Below are 20,947 nucleotides of genomic sequence, written 5' to 3' on the forward strand. Positions count from 1 at the left end.
CCTCAAGACTGGGCTTTTTCATTGACACCAGGGGATCCTGCGTTGCTCAATGTGGATGCGTTTTTTCTGGCCTTGGGGTTGCTTTATGACGAACCTCATTTGGAGCTTCAGGCAGAAAAAACTTTGATGTCCCTATCTCAGGGGCAAGATGAAGCGGAAATTTACTGCCAAAGATTCCGTAAATGGTCTGTGCTTACTCAGTGGAATGAGTGCGCCCTGGCGGCGACTTTCAGAGAGGGTCTCTCTGATGCCATTAAGGATGTTATGGTGGGGTTCCCTGTGCCTGCGGGTCTGAATGAGTCCATGACAATGGCTATTCAGATCGATAGGCGTTTGCGGGAGCGCAAACCAGTGCACCATCTGGCGGTGTCCACTGAGAAGTCGCCAGAGAGTATGCAGTGTGATAGAATTCTGTCCCGAAGCGAGCGGCAGAATTTTAGACGGAAAAATGGGTTGTGTTTCTATTGTGGTGATTCTACTCATGTTATATCAGCATGCTCTAAGCGCACTAAAAAGCTTGGTAAATCTGTTTCCATTTGCACCTTACCGTCTAAGTTTATTCTATCTGTGACCCTGATTTGCTCTTTGTCATCTATTACCACGGACGCCTATGTTGACTCTGGCGCCGCTTTGAGTCTTATGGATTGGTCCTTTGCCAAACGCTGTGGGTATGATTTAGAGCCTTTGGAGACTCCTATTCCTCTGAAGGGGATTGACTCCACCCCATTGGCTAATAAAAAACCACAATACTGGACACAAGTAACTATGCGTATTAATCCGGATCACCAGGAGATTATTCGCTTTCTGGTGCTGTATAATCTACATGATGATTTGGTGCTAGGATTGCCTTGGCTGCAATCTCACAACCCAGTCCTCGACTGGAGAGCTATGTCTGTGTTGAGCTGGGGATGTAAGGGGGCTCATGGGGATGTACCTGTGGTTTCCATTTCATCATCTATTCCCTCTGAAATTCCTGAGTTCCTGTCTGACTATCGTGACGTCTTTGAAGAATCCAAGCTTGGTTCGTTACCTCCGCACCGAGAGTGCGATTGTGCCATAGATTTAATCCCGGGTAGTAAATACCCAAAGGGTCGTTTATTTAATCTGTCTGTGCCTGAACATGCTGCTATGCGAGAATATATAAAGGAGTCCTTGGAAAAGGGACATATTCGTCCATCGTCATCTCCCTTAGGAGCCGGTTTTTTCTTTGTGTCAAAAAAAGACGGCTCTTTGAGACCATGTATTGATTATCGGCTTTTGAATAAAATCACTGTTAAATACCAATACCCATTGCCGTTGCTGACTGATTTGTTTGCTCGCATAAAGGGGGCCAAGTGGTTCTCTAAGATTGACCTTCGTGGGGCGTATAATTTGGTGCGAATCAGGCAGGGGGATGAGTGGAAAACCGCATTTAATACGCCCGAGGGCCACTTTGAGTACTTAGTGATGCCTTTTGGTCTTTCAAATGCTCCGTCAGTTTTCCAGTCCTTTATGCATGATATTTTTCGTGATTATTTGGATAAATTTATGATTGTGTATCTGGATGATATTCTGATTTTTTCGGATGACTGGGACTCTCATGTCCAGCAAGTCAGGAGGGTTTTTCAGGTTTTGCGGTCTAATTCTTTGTGTGTGAAGGGTTCTAAGTGTGTTTTTGGGGTACAGAGGATTTCCTTTTTGGGATATATTTTTTCCCCCTCTTCCATTGAAATGGATCCTGTCAAGGTTCAAGCTATTTGTGATTGGACGCAGCCCTCTTCTCTTAAGAGTCTTCAGAAATTTTTGGGCTTTGCTAACTTTTATCGTCGATTTATTGCTGGTTTTTCGGATATTGCTAAGCCATTGACCGATTTGACTAAGAAGGGTGCTGATGTTGCTGATTGGTCCCCTGATGCTGTGGAGGCCTTTCGGGAGCTTAAGCGCCGTTTTTCCTCTGCCCCTGTGTTGCGTCAGCCTGATGTTGCTCTACCTTTTCAGGTTGAGGTCGACGCTTCTGAGATCGGAGCTGGGGCAGTGTTGTCGCAGAAAAGTTCTGACTGCTCCGTGATGAGGCCTTGTGCCTTCTTTTCCCGTAAATTTTCGCCCGCTGAGCGGAATTATGATGTTGGGAATCGGGAGCTTTTGGCCATGAAGTGGGCTTTTGAGGAGTGGCGCCATTGGCTTGAGGGGGCCAGACATCAGGTGGTGGTATTGACTGACCACAAAAATTTGATTTATCTTGAGACCGCCAGGCGCCTGAATCCTAGACAGGCGCGCTGGTCATTATTTTTCTCTCGGTTTAATTTTGTGGTGTCATACCTACCGGGTTCTAAGAATGTTAAGGCGGATGCCCTTTCTAGGAGTTTTGAGCCTGACTCGCCTGGTAACTCTGAGCCCACAGGTATCCTTAAGGATGGAGTGGTATTGTCAGCCGTTTCTCCAGACCTGCGGCGGGCCTTGCAGGAGTTTCAGGCGGATAGACCTGATCGTTGCCCACCTGATAAACTGTTTGTTCCTGATGATTGGACCAGTAGAGTCATCTCTGAGGTTCATTCTTCTGCGTTGGCAGGTCATCCTGTCATTTTTGGTACCAGGGATTTGGTGGCAAGGTCCTTCTGGTGGCCTTCCCTGTCACGAGATGTGCGAGGCTTTGTGCAGTCTTGTGACGTTTGTGCTCGGGCCAAGCCTTGTTGTTCTCGGGCTAGTGGATTATTGTTGCCCTTGCCTATTCCTAAGAGGCCTTGGACGCACATCTCGATGGATTTTATTTCAGATCTGCCTGTTTCTCAGAAGATGTTTGTCATCTGGGTGGTGTGTGACCGTTTCTCTAAGATGGTCCATTTGGTTCCTCTGCCCAAGTTGCCTTCTTCTTCCGAGTTGGTTCCTCTGTTTTTTCAAAATGTTGTTCGTTTGCATGGTATTCCTGAGAATATCGTTTCTGACAGAGGGACCCAATTCGTGTCTAGATTTTGGCGGGCATTCTGTGCTAGGATGGGCATAGATTTATCTTTTTCGTCCGCTTTCCATCCTCAGACGAATGGCCAGACCGAGCGGATTAATCAGACCCTGGAGACATATCTGAGGTGTTTTGTGTCTGCTGACCAGGATGATTGGGTTGCTTTTTTGCCATTGGCGGAGTTCGCTCTCAATAATCGGGCCAGCTCTGCCACTTTGGTGTCCCCGTTTTTCTGTAATTCGGGGTTTCATCCTCGATTTTCCTCTGGTCAGGTGGAATCTTCGGATTGTCCTGGAGTGGATGCTGTGGTGGAGAGATTGCATCAGATCTGGGGGCAGGTGGTGGACAATTTGAGGTTGTCCCAGGAGAAGACTCAGCTTTTTGCCAACCGCCACCGTCGTGTTGGTCCTCGGCTTTGTGTTGGGGATTTGGTGTGGTTGTCTTCTCGTTTTGTCCCTATGAGGGTCTCTTCTCCTAAGTTTAAGCCTCGGTTCATCGGCCCGTATAAGATATTGGAGATTCTTAACCCTGTTTCCTTCCGTTTGGACCTCCCTGCATCCTTTTCTATTCATAACGTTTTTCATCGGTCATTATTGCGCAGGTATGAGGTACCGGTTGTGCCTTCCGTTGAGCCTCCTGCTCCGGTGTTGGTTGAGGGTGAGTTGGAGTACGTTGTGGAGAAAATCTTGGACTCTCGTGTTTCCAGACGGAGACTCCAGTATCTGGTCAAGTGGAAGGGATACGGCCAGGAGGATAATTCTTGGGTGAATGCATCTGATGTTCATGCCTCTGATCTGGTTCGTGCCTTTCATAGGGCCCATCCTGATCGCCCTGGTGGTTCTGGTGAGGGTTCGGTGCCCCCTCCTTGAGGGGGGGGTACTGTTGTGAATTTGGATTCTGGGCTCCCCCGGTGGCTACTGGTGGAATTGAACTGGTGTCTTCATCTTCTCTGTTCACCTGTTCCCATCAAGATGTGGGAGTCGCTATATAACCTTGCTGCTCTGTTAGTTGCTTGCCGGTCAACAATGTTATCAGAAGCCTCTCTGTGCTTGTTCCTGCTCCTAGACAACTACTAGATAAGTTGGACTCTTGTCCATGTTTGTTTTTGCATTTTTGTTCCAGTTCACAGCTGTAGTTTCGTTACTGTGTCTGGAAAGCTCTTGTGAACAGGAATTGCCACTCTGGTGTTATGAGTTAATGCCAGAGTTTTAAAGTAATTTCTGGATGGTGTTTTGATAGGGTTTTCAGCTGACCATGAAAGTGTCCTTTCTGTCTTCTGCTATGTAGTAAGTGGACCTCAAATTTGCTAAACCTATTTTCATACTACGTTTGTTATTTCATCTTTATTCACCGCCAATACATGTGGGGGGCCTCTGTCTCCTTTCGGGGTATTTCTCTAGAGGTGAGCTAGGACTGATATTTTCCTCTGCTAGCATTATTTAGTCCTCCGGCTGGTGCTGGGCATCTAGAATCAACGTAGGCATGCTACCCGGCCACTGCTAGTTGTGCGTTAGGTTTAGTTCATGGTCAGCTCAGTTCCCATCTTCCAAGAGCTAGTTCCTATATATGCTTATGCTATGTTCTCTTGCCATTGAGATCATGACACCCGCCCAACAAATCGAAGGCCGAGCGGCCCCGCCCACCAAAGCGGAGGCCGAGGGGCCCGGCCCCGCCCACCAAGGCGGAGGCCGAGGGGCCCCGCCCACCAAATCGGAGGCCGAGGGGCCCTGCCCACCAAATCGGAGGCCGAGGGTCCCCGCCCACCACATCGGAGGCCGATGGGCCCCGCCCACCAAATCGGAGGCCGATGGGCCCCGCCCACCAAATCGGAGGCTGAGGGTCCCCGCCCACCAAATCGGAGGCCGAGGGTCCCCGCCCTCCAAATCAGAGGCCGAGGGTCCCCGCCCACCAAATCGGAGGCCGAGGGTCCACACCAACCAAATCGGAGGCTGAGGGGCCCTGCCCACCAAATCGAAGGCCGAGGGGCCCCGCCCACCAAAGCGGAGGCCGAGGGTCCCCGCACACCAAATCAGAGGCAGAGGGACCCCGCCCACCAAATCGGAGGCCGAGGGTCCCCACCCACCAAATCGGAGGCCGAGGGTCCCCGCCCACCAAATCGGAGGCCGAGGGTCCCCGCCCACCAAATCGGAGGCCGAGAGTCTCTGCCCACCAAATCGGAGGCCGAGGTGCTCCGCCAACCAAATCAGAGGCCGAGGGGCCCCGCCAACCAAATCGGAGGCCGAGGAGCCCCGCCCACCAAATCGAAGGCCGAGCGGCCCCGCCCACCAAAGCGGAGGCCGAGGGGCCCGGCCCCACCCACCAAAGCGGAGGCCGAGGGGCCCCGCCCACCAAATCGGAGGCCGAGGGGCCCCGCCCACCAAATCGGAGGCCGAGGGTCCCCGCCCACCAAATCGGAGGACGAGGGTCCCCGCCCACCAAATCGGAGGCCGAGGGTCCCCGCCCACCAAATTGGAGGCCGAGGGTCCCTGCCCACCAAATCGGAGGCCGAGGGTCCCCGTCCACCAAATCCGAGGCCGAGGGGCCCCACCAACCAAATCGGAGGCCGAGGGTCCCCGCCCACCAAATCGGAGGATAAGGGGCCCCGCCCACCAAATCGGAGCCCGAGGGTCCCCGCCCACCAAATCGTAGGCCGAGAGTCCCTGCCCACCAAATCGGAGGCCGAGGTGCTCCTCCAACCAAATCAGAGGCCGAGGGGCCCCGCCAACCAAATAGGAGGCCGAGTAGCCCCGCCCACCAAATCGAAGGCCGAGCGGCCCCGCCCACCAAAGCGGAGGCCGAGGGGCCCGGCCCCACCCACCAAAGCGGAGGCTGAGGGGCCCCGCCCACCAAATCGGAGGCCGAGGGGCCCCGCCCACCAAATCGGAGGCCGAGGGTCCCCGCCCACCAAATCGGAGGCCGAGGGTCCCCGCCCACCAAATCGGAGGCCGAGGGTCCCCGCCCACCAAATTGGAGGCCGAGGGTCCCTGCCCACCAAATCGGAGGCCGAGGGTCCCCGTCCACCAAATCCGAGGCCGAGGGGCCCCACCAACCAAATCGGAGGCCGAGGGTCCCCGCCCACCAAATCGGAGGATAAGGGGCCCCGCCCACCAAATCGGAGGCCGAGGGGCCCCACCAACCAAATCGGAGGCCGAGGAGCCCTACCCACCAAATCGAAGGCCGAGCGGCCCCGCCCACCAAAGCGGAGGCAGAGGGACCCCGCCCACCAAATCGGAGGCCGTGGGGCCCCGCCAACCAAAGCGGAGGCCGAGGGTCCCCGCCCACCAAATCAGAGGCAGAGGGACCCCGCCCACCAAATCGGAGGCCGAGGGGCCCCGCCCTCCAAAGCGGAGGCCGAGGGTCCCCACCCACCAAATCGGAGATCGAGGGTCCCCGCCCACCAAATCGGAGGCCGAGGGTCCCCGCCCACCAAATCGGAGGCCGAGGGTCCCCGCCCACCAAATCGGAGGCCGAGGGTCCCCACCCACCAAATCGGAGGACGAGGGGCCCCACCAACCAAATCGGAGGCCGAGGAGCTCCGCCCACCAAAAGTAAGTGCGGCCCCAAAAGTAAGTGCGCCCCCGGGTGCAAAAGTAAGTGCGCCCCCGGGTGAAAAAGTAAGTGCGCCCCCGGGTGCAAAAGTAAGTGCGCCCCCGGGTGCAAAAGTAAGTGCGCCCCCGGGTGCAAAAGTAAGTGTGCCCCCGGGTGCAAAAGTAAGTGCGCCCCAGGGTGCAAAAGTAAGTGCGCCTCAGGGTGCAAAAGTAAGTGCGCCCCCAGGTGCAAAAGTAAGCGCGCCCCCGGCCCCGGGTGCAAAAGTAAGCGCGCCCCCCAGTCCCGTGTGTGAAAAGTGCTGCTGTAAAGCTGGTAGCGCTGTTCAAGCACCATGTATTTCCTTCAGGAAATGCCCATCTAATATATAATTGCCTAGAATACTACTTCCTGCAATTTGTGCCAAGAAAGAACATACCAATATACATAGTTATTGATACATATTATTTATTATTTACATTATCGTTCTTAAGCAAAGAACCGTTGTTGTGGCATTTGCCACAACACGCAAAGTTGTTGTCTGATGTCTTTCATCACTCCCCTCATAAGCATGTTCATGGATCCTGTGTAACTGTAACTTAAATAACAAGAATTGTCAAGAGCTGGTGAGTGCAGCCATTTTTTGTTCTTTCTTACTATTATTTATTAATTGTATTATTCTTACATTTGAATAAATAAAGTATATATGGATTCTAGACTCCCGATTCTTTAGAATCGGGCTGCCATCTAGTTTATAAAATAAGCCTGCATGTAATGAAACTATATGTACAATCTTAGCATGGATGTTTGGTAGATACCGAAAAATATAGGATAAATACAATAGAATCATTATAGGCAATACATATGAATAAATGAAGATGAATACATAACTTCAATGAACAAATAAAGATAGAAGAATTAATCCATGTAAAATCATACAAATTAATAAGTAGAGATAAATAAATAAATAAATAAATCAAATGAAAATCTTATGAAATGGATGCAGATAGATGAATTCAAGATAATGCAAACAGTAAAACAGAGCAAAACAAAAACCTTAAACAACAAAGGAGTCCAAACCTTAGAGAGATATTATAGAAATAGAAAATGAAAAAAATATGGGGAAGAGAGAAAAAAACAGGGGGGGGGGGATGGGAGTAATTTTACCACCTCAGATATGATATGAGTCGAGACTGCATGTGCATGAAAATCAATTGATCTAGAAGAAAAAGACCAAAGGTTTGTTATATTAACCAGTCCATGTCACGATTGAGGCCCTTAGGGTGAAGTGTGTCGAGGGTATAGATCCAGTATGCTTCCTGCTGTTTTAACAATTGGATATGGTTGCCTCCCCTCCTTGATCTTGGGACCTTCTCTATCACCTGAAACTTGAGTTGGGCCACATTGTGCTTGGAGTCTTTAAAATGTGACGGTAGGGGTAACCATGTTTTCTCACACCTGATTGTTGATTTGTGACTTGAAATGCTATCCCTAATGGCTTGGGTTGTTTCACCCACATATAATAGGCCACAGGGACAGTTGATGATGTAAATGACAAAATTGGACTCACAGGTGTAGTAGTCCTTAATGGGATAAGATTAAAGGTACCTTCACACGAAACAACATCGCTAGCGATCCGTGACGTTGCAGCGTCCTGGCTAGCGATATTGTTTCGTTTGACACACAGCAGCGATCAGGATCCTGCTGTGATGTCGCTGGCCGCTGAATAAAGTCCAGAACTTTATTTGGTCGTCCGATCGCTGTGTATCGTTGTGTTTGAAAGCAAAAGCAACGATACCAGCGATGTTTTACACTGGTAACCAGGGTAAACATCGGGTTACCAAGCGCAGGGCCGCTGTGCTGTTAGGGCCGGAGCTCAGTCAGTGTCAGGAAGCAGACGCTGGGGGACGCGCAGGTGAGCATGTACTGTTTGTTTTTTTTACTTTTACGCTGGTAACCAGGGTAAACATCGGGTTACTAAGCGTGGCCCTGCGCTTAGCAACCCGATGTTTACCCTGGTTACCCGGGGACCTCGGCATCGTTGGTCGCTGGAGAGCGGTCTGTGTGACAGCTCTCCAGCGATCAAACAGTGACGCTGCAGCGATCGGCATCGTTGTCGCTATCGCTGCAGCGTCGCTTCGTGTGAAGGTACCTTTACCCGTTCGTAGATGGACCACCTCGTTCCCTTTGATTATATTTGAGCAACTCATGCAGTTTAAACAAGGGAATGTACCGTCCTTTTGTGTCTGCTAAGGGTCCGATTGAATGTAGATTTACATGATCCTAAGTCAGCCCTAACCACACTATCCCTTATGTTCTTTGGGCATCTTGTACACATAAGTGGTGGATTTTTGAATAGCTGGATATTGGGGTAAACTTTGTTCAAGAGTGGCCAGTGTCTCCGGATTAGATTATGGTCCCTAAGCATAGATGGATGATGGTTGTGAACAAAAGGCAATCTTGGGGTCTTGTGGGTTGTAACTTTGCTAACTGTAGTTTCGTTGGTTGCCCTGATGGACTCTGCTTCAATGAGTTGTTGTGGGTAATTCTGGACCCTAAATTTTTCCACCATCTTATGTAGTCTAGTTTCTCTAGTTGTACAATCCTCATCACCCTTATGAACTGAGATCTTGGGAGACTATTATTTGTTGCTTGAGTGTGACAGCTGCTGTATAAGAGGAGAAAATTGCAATCTGTGGGTTTGGTGTAGATATCAGTGCTTAGTGTTCCCCTAGTGTCCTTGAGGACCCATGTGTCAAGGAATATGACTGCATCAGTCTGATATGATAATGTAAATGTTAATTCAAGTCTGACGGTATTGATATAATTGTAAAGTTCCAGGAGGCTGGTTTGGTCACCCTGCCAGATGCAAAAGATGTCGTCAATATATCTATACCACATAAGAGCCTGGTGTTGGAAGATGGGGTTGGATTAAATGTACTCTTTTTCAAAGTCATCCATGTATAGATTTGCCTATGCCAGGGCTATGTTGGACCCCATCGCGGTCCCACACATCTGTATACAGAAATTGTCTTCAAAGAGAAAATAATTTTCTCTCAGGACAAGATTGAGTAGGTCTAGGCACAATTGTTGGGATCCCCGTCAACGTCAGCTTCTTGTAAAATGAGACGTACTGCTTCTATTCCTTTGTCATGAGCAATAGACGTGTATAGACTATTGACGTCTAGGGTACAAAGAATACTCTCGGGTGGAACCTGGTTGATCTCATATAGTTTGTTAAAAAAATCTCCTGTATCGAGAATAAAATATTTAGTAGCATGGGTATAGGGTGTTAGGAATTTTTGGAGAAAAATTGTAAGGGGGTTGAGGATGGAGTTGGTTGATGACACTATCGGACAGCCTGGTGGGTTATGGAGATTTTTGTGCATTTTTGGGGAAAATGTATACAACGGACGTTACAGGATGATGGTTAAGTAGCAGATATGTCTTTGTTTTGTTATCAATGGTTTTGAGTGCAAGGTGTTTGTCCAGGAATGAGTTGATTTTGTTACCTATAGAGATGTTGGGATCACAATGGACTTTTCTGTATGTAGTGTCATCAGAGAGTTGTCTTTTGACTTCGGCCATGTAGTAACTTCTATTCATGAACACAATGGCTCCCCCTTTGTCCGCCGGTTTTATAACAATGCTTTTATTGTCCCTGAGAGATTCAAGTGCCTGTTTCTCTGAGGGATTTAAAATATGGCGGATCGGGAGGAAGCCAAGGCGATGGTCATGAATGGTTTGTTTAATGTCCCAATCCAATAGATCAATAAAGGTCTCAACCGCATGGTTGGTTTTGGGTGGCGTAAAATTGCTAGGGTTACTTAAACCTAGAATGTCGATCGTAATTTTGGGGCCCACATCTCGATTGGGTACTGTACCCAGTGTGTTAATGTTGAGCTGAGGTGTATCATTGAAGTGAACCTTAAGCCTAATACTCCTGTAAAAACAATGGAGGTCTTTTTCTAGTTGAAAACAGTCCCATCTAGGTGTAGGGCAGAAAGAAAAGCACATATTTAGAATTTTTAGCTCAGTAGGGGAAAGAGAATAGTCAGATATAATTACTACTATGTTTGGACTCCTACCTTCGATCGGAGAGTCATCTGGTGGTCTGCGTCCTTTCTTCTTTGACCTCCTTGTTGGCGTTCATTTTTTATTTCTATATTATCTCTCTACCGTTTGGACTCCTACGTTTTTTATGTTTTTTATTTTACTCTGTTTTACTATTTGCATTATCTTGAATTCATCTATCTGCATCCATTTCATGATTTTCATTTGATTTATTTATTTATTTTTTTTTTCGTTGTTTTTTTTTTTTCTTTTTTTTTTTCTTTTTGCACAAAGCATGATTTATTTATTTGTTTACTTATCCCAACTTATTAATTTGTATGATTTTACACTGATTAATTCTTCTATCTTTATTTGTTCATTGAAGTTATTATTTATTTATTCATCTTCATTTATTCATATGTATTGCCTATAATGACTCTATTGTATTTATCCTATATTTTTTTATATCTACCAAACATCCATGCTAAGATTGTACATATAGTTTCATTACATCCAGGCTTATTTTATAAATGCCCACAGCGATTTAGCAATGCAATTACTGTATATGCGGTGCCTTATCCCCTCCTATACCCCTCCACTACTATGCTGCAATCATACCGCTTCCTTAAGCATTGAACTACATGAACACTACCATGGCAACAAATAAACAATGCAGTAAGATGACACACAGCATTGAGAAGCATTTTGCTCCCTACTGCGCATGCGCCGGCAGAGACCATGACTTCCAGTCACCTTACCAGCCAGCGCTTTATACAGTGCGGTGCTGCTGACCTTACTGCTTCTCCGCGCTAAGGCACACATCTGCCAGCCCTCCCACTCAACCACCAACGTCGGCTTGCACAGGCACTCATTACTGATACCGTTGGATGTAAGCTTTGCCATCGGTCCAGATTAGTACTATTTTATGTACCATCATCGCACTGATCAGTTTACACTTTTACCCCACAGCTTTATGAGCGCATATCATTGACTGTATTGCGGCCTCAGCACTATCCTCTCTCAACGGGGTAAATATGTATTTCCTTCAGTTCGGCTAAGTACCATTTCATATACCACCATACGTATCAGTAAAAATTCTGTACTCCACAGCAGCATGAGCGCATATCATTGATTACATTGCAGCCTCAGCACTTTCTTCACTCAATGTGATAAATATCTATTCCTTTTTGATCTCCAACATGGGTATCTATACAGACATCATATGTGCCTTTATCTGGATAATCTATTTCCCTTTTGCAACCACCTTAATACATATTATATGTATCCTGCAAATCCAGTGCACACTTCATCCAATGTGGTAAAACTTAATTTTATGTTATATTATTTTCATTCCTCCTCCTTACCTCACAGTTACCATACCAGCTCTACACATTACCTCATCTTATATCCCACCACTGATAACTTACCATACCACTCTCGCCTCATCAATAAACACCATCTACAAAGCAGGTTTATGACACTTTATTATTCTTAACAGGACATACCTATCAAATATATCTTTTCCCCCCAAAAAAAAGGGGATGTACAAGCACGACTCATTGATGCACCAATATAACGGTGTGTCCTCTTTTCCATTTGTTCATTCTTGGTTCTTTCCATCTCACAACGTCATAGAATTATATCTTGCATCAATCTTGACAATTCTTCTCACCTAGCGTTTAATTGATGCTCTTACACCAATGATGCGTGTTCCTTTATCAAATTGTGATCAGTTATTAACCGTACTCATTCGTGCTTTGATTCTCCCTGGCATGTTTTCATTCTCTTTGTAAATATGTATTATATGCCTTGTATTTATGGATTTCACTGTATATACTGTACATTATATGTGTATATTTTCAGCGACATTGTGAACAAGGCCACAGTGTGGCCGAAACGTCAAGTTACCTGTCGCTTATCTCTTATAAATAAAATATTCAGTTGAAGCAAAATTACCGTTATGAGTGCAGTGATAGACTCTACCTACTGATGGGACTATTGATTCCATTCACTAGCACCGTACATCTAAACTCAAGTCGTGCGATAGCCATTTGTTTCTTCTATGTATCACACACCACATGGCCAGCTAGGGTTGTTAAATGTTACAATGACATTTACCAGTGAATGCATTTGTAGTGGTTGAAAGCAATGTTAAAGTTGATATCGCTTCAAAAGCGCAGCATCTGAACTAAGCCTAAGTGGGAGAGGAAATTTTCGGTCTGGAGTTAAATATTTGGCCTTACAGGCAAGTCATTAACCTGCAAAGGATGTACCTTGACATATTTCCAAGCAAAACCCATTTTGGTTTAGTTTTCATGTGTTTTTTGTGGCACCGGGAAAAATGGCATGAATCTCGGAAAAAAATGATTAAGGCTGTGATGTAGGAGTCAGGATTGCTTCCAGGGGCGATCCTCATGAGGTTCCTGTGTCATTTGATCATTGTTTCCATCATTTTCAGAAGTTTTTAGACCTTAAAAGGACCCCGGGGGGGATAGCTGTAAAGATACTCAGGTCTCCCATAGACTTACATTGGGCTCGTTGTTCTGGCCGAGTACCCGAGTATTCCAATTTGCTTGACCTGAGCAACGAGCACCCGAGCATTTTAGTGCTCGCCCATCAATAGTGGTGTGCTGTGGTCCCCTAGAAACTGGGACAGGAAGGTCAAGCTAGATGATGTGGGTCTTCGTTGTTGCCCACTTGCCCATGGCTCACCTTGCCCACGGCCTCATCCTCTGGATGCACCATCAGCATCACATCCAGTTCCCCGTCCCTTGCCCCTTGCCTTAACCATTTTAAATGGAGTACTGCACTATTTCATATGCTCAACACAAATGTCTTTATTACTAGCGAAACAGTATGTGATCAGTATGCCTGCAAATCTACGATTTTTCAAACCCAAATACCAGGCATGCCTCAGCCTGACCTAACAGACTGTATTAAATTATTTTTTTTAAGTTAATTTATGCGAAATAGCGCTGTATAGAATTTGAGCATCACACAGCCAAAAAATAAGTACACCGGCCTCCAATGCCCAAACTTGGAGCACAGAGATATATGACGGCTATAACGGAAATACCACACTGGCAAATCTGTGGCCTTTCAATTTTTTTATGCTAAATAGCACTGTATAGAATTTGAGTATCACACACACCCCAAAAAAATACACCGGACTCCAATGCCCAAACTTGGAGCACAGAGATATATGACGGCTGTAACGGAAATACCACACTGGCAAATCTGTGGCCTTTCAATTTTTTTTAGGCTAAATAGCACTGTATAGAATTTGAGTATCGCACAGCCAAAAAATAAGAACACCGGCCTCCAATGCCCAAATTTGGAGCACAGAGATACATGACGGCGGTAGCAGAAATACCACCCTTGCAATTATGTGGCCTTTCAATTTTTTTATGCTAAATAGCGCTGTACAGAATTTGAGTATCACACAGCCAAAAAATATGTACACCGGCCTCCAATGCCCAAAATTGGAGTACAGACATATATGATGGCTGTAACAGAAATACCACACTGGCAAATCTGTGACCCTTCATTTTTTTTATGCTGAATAGCGCTGTATAGAATTTGAGTATCACACAGCCAAAAAATAAGTACACCGGCCTCCAATGACCAAACTTAGAGTACGCAGATATATGAGGCCTTTTTGGTGAATTTAAAACACCAAAAAAAAAGGGGCACAAGGGTAGCACACACAACTATGCTACGTATGCCTGACAAACCATTACTTTTCAACAGGCATCAGTCTGACAGAACAGACTGTATGTTTTTGGGGGAAGAGCGAATTTGTGGAAAAAAAATGAAAAAAATTGGTATATAGACAGTAAATAAGCTGCAGCAGCAGGCAGTTATGGAGCTTTGGGAAGGATGCAGTGGGACCAATGGATGCACATACAGTGCCTGTAGGCCTTGCACTGATGTGGATATGCTGTGCCCTGCTACCTAGCCCTGCAATATCGGGACCCATGAATTAGCCCTAAAAAGGACTGTTGGTTTCTCTGGAGTTGTGGATGTAAGAGTTGCAGACCTACACTAACTCTAAAACCACGATTCTGACCCTATCTTGGCAGCAGCTCTCCCTCCTCTCGCTGAAACAGGAACAGAATGCAGCGAGCAGGGCGGCGCCAGGTCTCTTATACTCAGGATGATGCTGTACGGCCCAGCCAATCACTGCACGACCACAACAAAGATGGCTGCGGCATTTCATGGCCTGGCAAACAAAGACTGCATCGTGTTTGGGTCTCTAAAGTCTGCCAAAAAAGGGGGGTGGAGACTGCAGTTACCGCAGAATAATCCCAGAAATGCTCGCTGCTCGGGGAGTACCCCAAGTACCCTGATACTTGGGGAGTAATGAGTAGTGGTGAGCATGTTCGCTCATCACTAATTAGGAACAATTTTCCATCACATGTATCCTGTGCTCTACACTGAGCACTTAGATAAGGGTTTCCATCTTAATCTAAAAATTGCATGATTCATATGAAACCCTTGAGGCATCTATTTACTATAATGAGGCAACATAGTTTCTCTGTACTCCATCTGGTCTCTGTTCAGCAGTGTCCCTCTTTTCAGAGGTGCACAAAACTGTGGCCAACAGCACTTTTATGCACGCCTAAAAAGCAGAAATAGCTGAATCTTTGGCCAGACCGGGTCCATAGTGTTAGGGCTGGCAGAACACAGCGAATAAATATAAAGATAGTAAATAGGTGTGTTCGCAGACCGGTGGTCCACAGTGCAGAAATGGAACCTGCTGCTAGGTAATGGCAGCACTATATGGTGGTTCTACACCAGAATAGACATGAGTTCCGTCACCCGGTATGAACTGATGCAAATTCTGTTGCTTCACAGAGTCGCAGGGAAACAAAGGAAATGCTGTGCCCTGTTAGCAGTCAAAGGGTGAAGCAGATGGACTCTAATAGGATCCCTGAAACTCACCCCCACAATGCTGGTGATTGATCTCGCTCTGAACCTCTGTGGCTTTTGAGCCCACACCTGAGGACGCCCTGAGTCAGTTGCTCAGATCAAGCGGCAGTTCCCACCCTACACTGACTGGTAGTCAGGACAGATTAAAGATTACCGCACACATGCACGTGCATAACTACTCTAATTAGGGCCAGGAAAGCGTACTGATTGAGCAAGGCACCACACTGGCGGTCACTGCTAAAAGACGTAGTATCATGTGCTAGATGTGCGGGAAATCACTATCAGGCACTAGGTAGCTTCCACCATTCGTGAGCAGTCAACAACTCTAGGGATGAGAATGATTTGGAGCTTTCATCCATCGACAGGCATACATCCACACACACACGTTTGCAAGTTTATACTAGCGCATGGCCGAGCGAACCTTTTATAATAGTAGCGCTCCGGGACCTTCCTGATGGTCCAATAGGAGTCACAACAGGACCTGAGCATGTGACCCCCGACCTCCAATGGGAGGTCGACCCGTGGGCATACTCAGTATGGGGAAAGCAGGATTTAGTCCCTGAAATGCCTGCTCACTGCTGATCAGTGCTGGCTAAAAGGTAGGACCTGGAGAAGCAGCAGTAACCAAGTGCACAGTATCAGCTTGAGCCAGATGCTGAGACTGACGTCCCTGCTGAGCAGGCTCCACTGGGGCTGGAGGAGAATGGGAGACCACAGCGGACATGGTTCATGATTCCCCCTGTGCAGCAGCACGAAATTGACACCTAACACATAGTGCCTCCATCTGTCTCATTATAGGGAATCTTCCAGTGGAGGTTCCATCTGAATCACATATTTCTGAAATTTGCATGGAAACTCTGGTGTAAGTGAGCCAAATCTTTGGGAGGCAGAATGAACAAATCAATAGCAGGTGAAGAATTTGTTCCGTTTGTTTTTTACACCATTTCTTTAGCGGTATAACTGATTAGATGACTTTTTTCAGTCGGTGCCATTACAGCAATACCATATTTATATTGGATATTTATGTCTTACTGGTATCGTACACTAAAAGACTCTTTAATTTGCAAAATAAAGTTTTTGAATCTCCATATTTTGAGAGCTATAATTTTTTATTATTTTTGTCGACAGAGTCATATAAGGGCTTGTTTTTTGTTAGATGAGTTGACATTTTTATTGGCACCGTTTTTCAGCACATAATATTTTTCGATAGCTTTCTGTTCCGATTTTTGTGAGGCAGAAAAAAACAAAAAACGGCAATTCAATAAAATTTTTTCAGGGATTTTTTTTATGTCAGTCACCAAATGGTAAAAGTGATAAGACAGCTTTATTATTTGTGTAATTTCGATTGCAGCTATACCATATTTATATCTTTTTTCTGCTTTGCCGCTTTTACACAATAAAAACTGTTTGACAGAAAAAATAATTGTTTTTGCATTGCTATATTCTCAGTACTATACATTATTTATTTCTCTGGTGATGGAGCTATCTGGCAGCTTGTTTTTTTGAGGTACAAGATAACATTTTCAGCTATAACATTTTTATTTACATTTTACTTTTTTTATTGCATTTTATTCCACTTTAATTCCTGGTATGATGACAAAGCACAGTTTTTTTGTCTCTTTTTTTTATTAATATTTGTTATGAAGCTCACAGAAGATGTTAAGGGTGGCGCAGTTTTATCTGAAGGGAGAGGGTACCCCTCCATCTCCCTTCCTTTTAAATGCTGTGATCACTATCAATAGCATCATTTAGAGAGCTTAATGGGCTGAGGTGGTGCAGTGACAGACAAGGATTGGCTTTCACTTAAGTGTGTGAACTGTGTGGCCACTGCTCTTGTGCTCCTTTGCTCACATGATCGCCATGATATACAGTATGTTTAAGTAATTTTGTGGGAACCCATGACTTAAACTTACGTGAAATGTTGTGAAGAGGCTAAATAAAATAATGTCATCAACTCACAGTCACACCGATTGTAGTCAACCAGCTCCCTAACACTTGAATCTCTGGATTATTATTCACGGACTGGTACTACCACTCCTATTTTCAATGTGCTTCTGCACTTGAGTTGTGATTCACAAGCAAATTAGCTCTTTTTTAATCCCTATGTGGATCGAGCCATATGTACTGACCTTGCATCCTTATACTGTAAAAGCCTAAAATAGCGCTGCTTGACTATCCCCAATCTTTTATACTTGGTGTGGTTATTCCTTCTGATTGGTTGCACTATAGCATGTGATTATATTTGTTTTTCTGCACTAAAGTGCATTCTATTTTTGCCTACATATGTTTAAATTATTACTTTTTTTGTCCCTTGTTTTGTTTCTGAGCTGTGTGATATGGTAGTTTAGTTGATCTGCAAAAATAAAAAAAAGTCATATTGATATTTTACCACCAGTGAAAACTATAAGAAAATGCACTCCAAAGACTTGTTCCACTGGCACTCGATAAAGATTGTCAAAAGGAATTTCCAATTTAAAACCACTATTACAGAATTTCACTCATCTATTCTTCTTACAAAAAAAAGAAAAACAATAAAAATAATGATCAAAAGCTGAAATTCTCATCCACTTCTTGCAACACTTTTTAAACTCACAGCAAACAGAAATAAAAATGACCCCAGGAGTTGTCAGTCTCGATTGAGCTTCCAGATCAATGACATCTTCTTTTTCTCTAACTTGTTTCTGAGGAAGGTTTAAGAAAATAAAAAACACAATGCTGGAGGGTGAGCTCTGCTCCAAGTGTACCCCTCCTCTCTCTTACATACTCCTTGTCTTTATTATGCCACTGATGTGTTGCACCCACCCAAACTGCAATAACAAACCTCCGTAGTTCCACTTGCAGAAACTAGCTGCCAATCTATAATGTTCCTAGCGATGATTAATCTGATAAATAATAAATATATCAATCTACTCTATCAGACAAGGACAAATTCTCACCAGCGGGGAGGCACAAAGCATCTCTTATAGCTGCCTATAGTGCTGAAATTAATTATTTAATGTTTAATTCTTGGGGAAATGAGAAAGTTCTGATTAATGTTGTCCAGTGTCATTTCTCGCTTGTTTGATATGTGTCACATAATTTTTCCTTGGCAATAGCTCAGAAGAAGCCAGAGGCTATTGTCATCGGTTTCAGCCACTGAAATTTAAAGATTAAATTAAACTATATTTTAGGATAAGAATTGCTTTTTAAAATAGTTAACTTTATGATCATATGCCAAGCTGAGCTACAAGGAAAGATTCAATATTATCAGTAATGAACAAGCGAATAACATTTTAATGGTTGATCTTATTGTATAAATGTAGTGAATTATTTAATTAAACAAAAGAGATTTGTTGCTATATTTTTATATGCTTTTCAGACCTATTATAAGATTATGAAAAATGTATTGCTATCTTATATATTTATGACTTATTTACAGGATATGCAACACATTTGAGACAGGTGAGGCTCCCTCTTCTATTGAAGTCTATGGAAGGTAGATTTTAAACCAACAGAACACAGCTTTTATGATACTCACATAAACTGTAATGGGGAGAGAGCCAAATCCAAGTACAGCCACCTCTCAATTGATGTATCTAGATAATGTGGCAGCAATGAATCACTAAATAATGATCCACATCTATTTGGTAAATATGCCATAAATACAAAAAACATTTCATACCCACTCTACTTTCCATCTTCTTGCCCCCGTCTGAGGTTTTGTTTCATTGTTTTCTTGTAAAGATCTATGGCGTGATCTTGTTTTACATATGTGTACCTGAAATGATAGTATTTCTAAGAACTCTTGCATTACAAGTATTTGCCATGCATAATTTTGCTGTGGAATGTTTTTCATATATACACAAATATAATATATATAACATAAAATAAAATCCTAGAACATAGAAACTACCTTAATGATCAATGACATTCCTTTCTAAATCAGTATACAGTATATATATATCTGCCCTGAGCTACTCTAGGATTGTACTGATAACTTGTTGAAGTTTGGTAAAATGGTATAAATTGCAGATTACAAAGAAAACGTTTCTTGATGTTTGCACATGTTTTGGCCTGATATGTTAGTGTATTATAATCTCAATTGTATTGGAAAACATTTTTAATTGCACTTAAAAAAATCTATATATATATTCATCTTGCCCTTATCTGTCCCAGATTTTGTAGATTAATACTCTATAAGGCACACACTCTTTCCATATGTTCACTCCTCTCTGACTCTTCCGGTGCAGTTATTTTGTCATGATGTGACAACGGCGATGCACGTGAAGACATCATGAAGTCATAACGTGTATCAAAGTCTGTCACACCAGAAGCAATGGTAAAGAGTGCAATGAAAACCAGCGTGGTTGCCTTGTAAAATGAGTGGAGGACTGATGGAGAGATGTCGCAGTAGGAACAGAAGAGAATCAAGCTGAATGTAATACTTTATTGTTTCTTAACATATTTAACTGTCGAGGGGAAAGTCAGGAAACCCATTGGACTGTCAGACAATCCCATCAATAAAGCCAAATTTAGCCAACTTTAGTCTAATGTATAAGGGGATCTTTAAACTAAAAACTGTGTCTGAACTTTTGTCTGAATCATGAGATTTCTAGTCAGCGCAAGACTAAATAATAATGGCTGAATTGATGATTCACATTTGTCATTGTGTAGGTCAAGACAAGAACAGATGATCATATATATATAGAATACCCTATTTTTAAGACTGTAAGAAGCACTGGACCATAAGTTGCACCTAGGCTTTAGAGGAGGAAAATTAATTAAAAAAATTGAAGCAAAAAATGTGGTCATGACGCACTGTTATGAGGGGAGATCTGCTGCTGACACTGTTATAGGGGTTATGTCCCCCAATTCTGTACTAATATCCCCATCCTAGAATATACATATCCCCTTTTTGGTATATATGTCCCCACCCAGGTATATACAGTACAGACCAAATGTTTGGACACACCATCTCATTTAAAGATTTTTCTGTATTTTCAAGACTATGAAAATTGTACATTCACACTGAAGGCATCAAAACTATGAATAACACATGTGGAATTATATACTTAGCAAAAAAGTGTGAAACAACTGAAATTATGTCTTATATTCTAGGTTCTTCAAAGTAGCCACCTTTTGCTTTGATGACTGCTTTGCACACTCTTGGCATTTTCTTGATGAGCTTCAAGAGGCAGTCACCCGGAATGGTCTTCCAACAATCTTGAAGGCATTCCCAGAGATGCTTAGCACTTGTTGGCCCTTTTGCCTTCACTCTGCAGTACAGCTCACCCCAAACCATCTCGATTGGGTTCAGGTCTGGTGACTGTGGAGGCCAGGTCATCTGGCATAGCACCCCATCACTCTCCGTCTTGGTCAAATAGCCCTTACTCAGCCTGGAGGTGTGTTTGGGGTCATTGTCCTGTTGAAAAATAAATGATGGTCCAACTAAATGCAAACTGGATGGAATAGCATGCCACTGCAAGATGCTGTGGTAGCCACGATGGTTCAGTGTTGTGATCC

Source organism: Ranitomeya variabilis, chromosome 6, assembly GCF_051348905.1.
Source record: "Ranitomeya variabilis isolate aRanVar5 chromosome 6, aRanVar5.hap1, whole genome shotgun sequence".
NCBI classification, from domain to species: Eukaryota; Metazoa; Chordata; class Amphibia; order Anura; family Dendrobatidae; genus Ranitomeya; species Ranitomeya variabilis.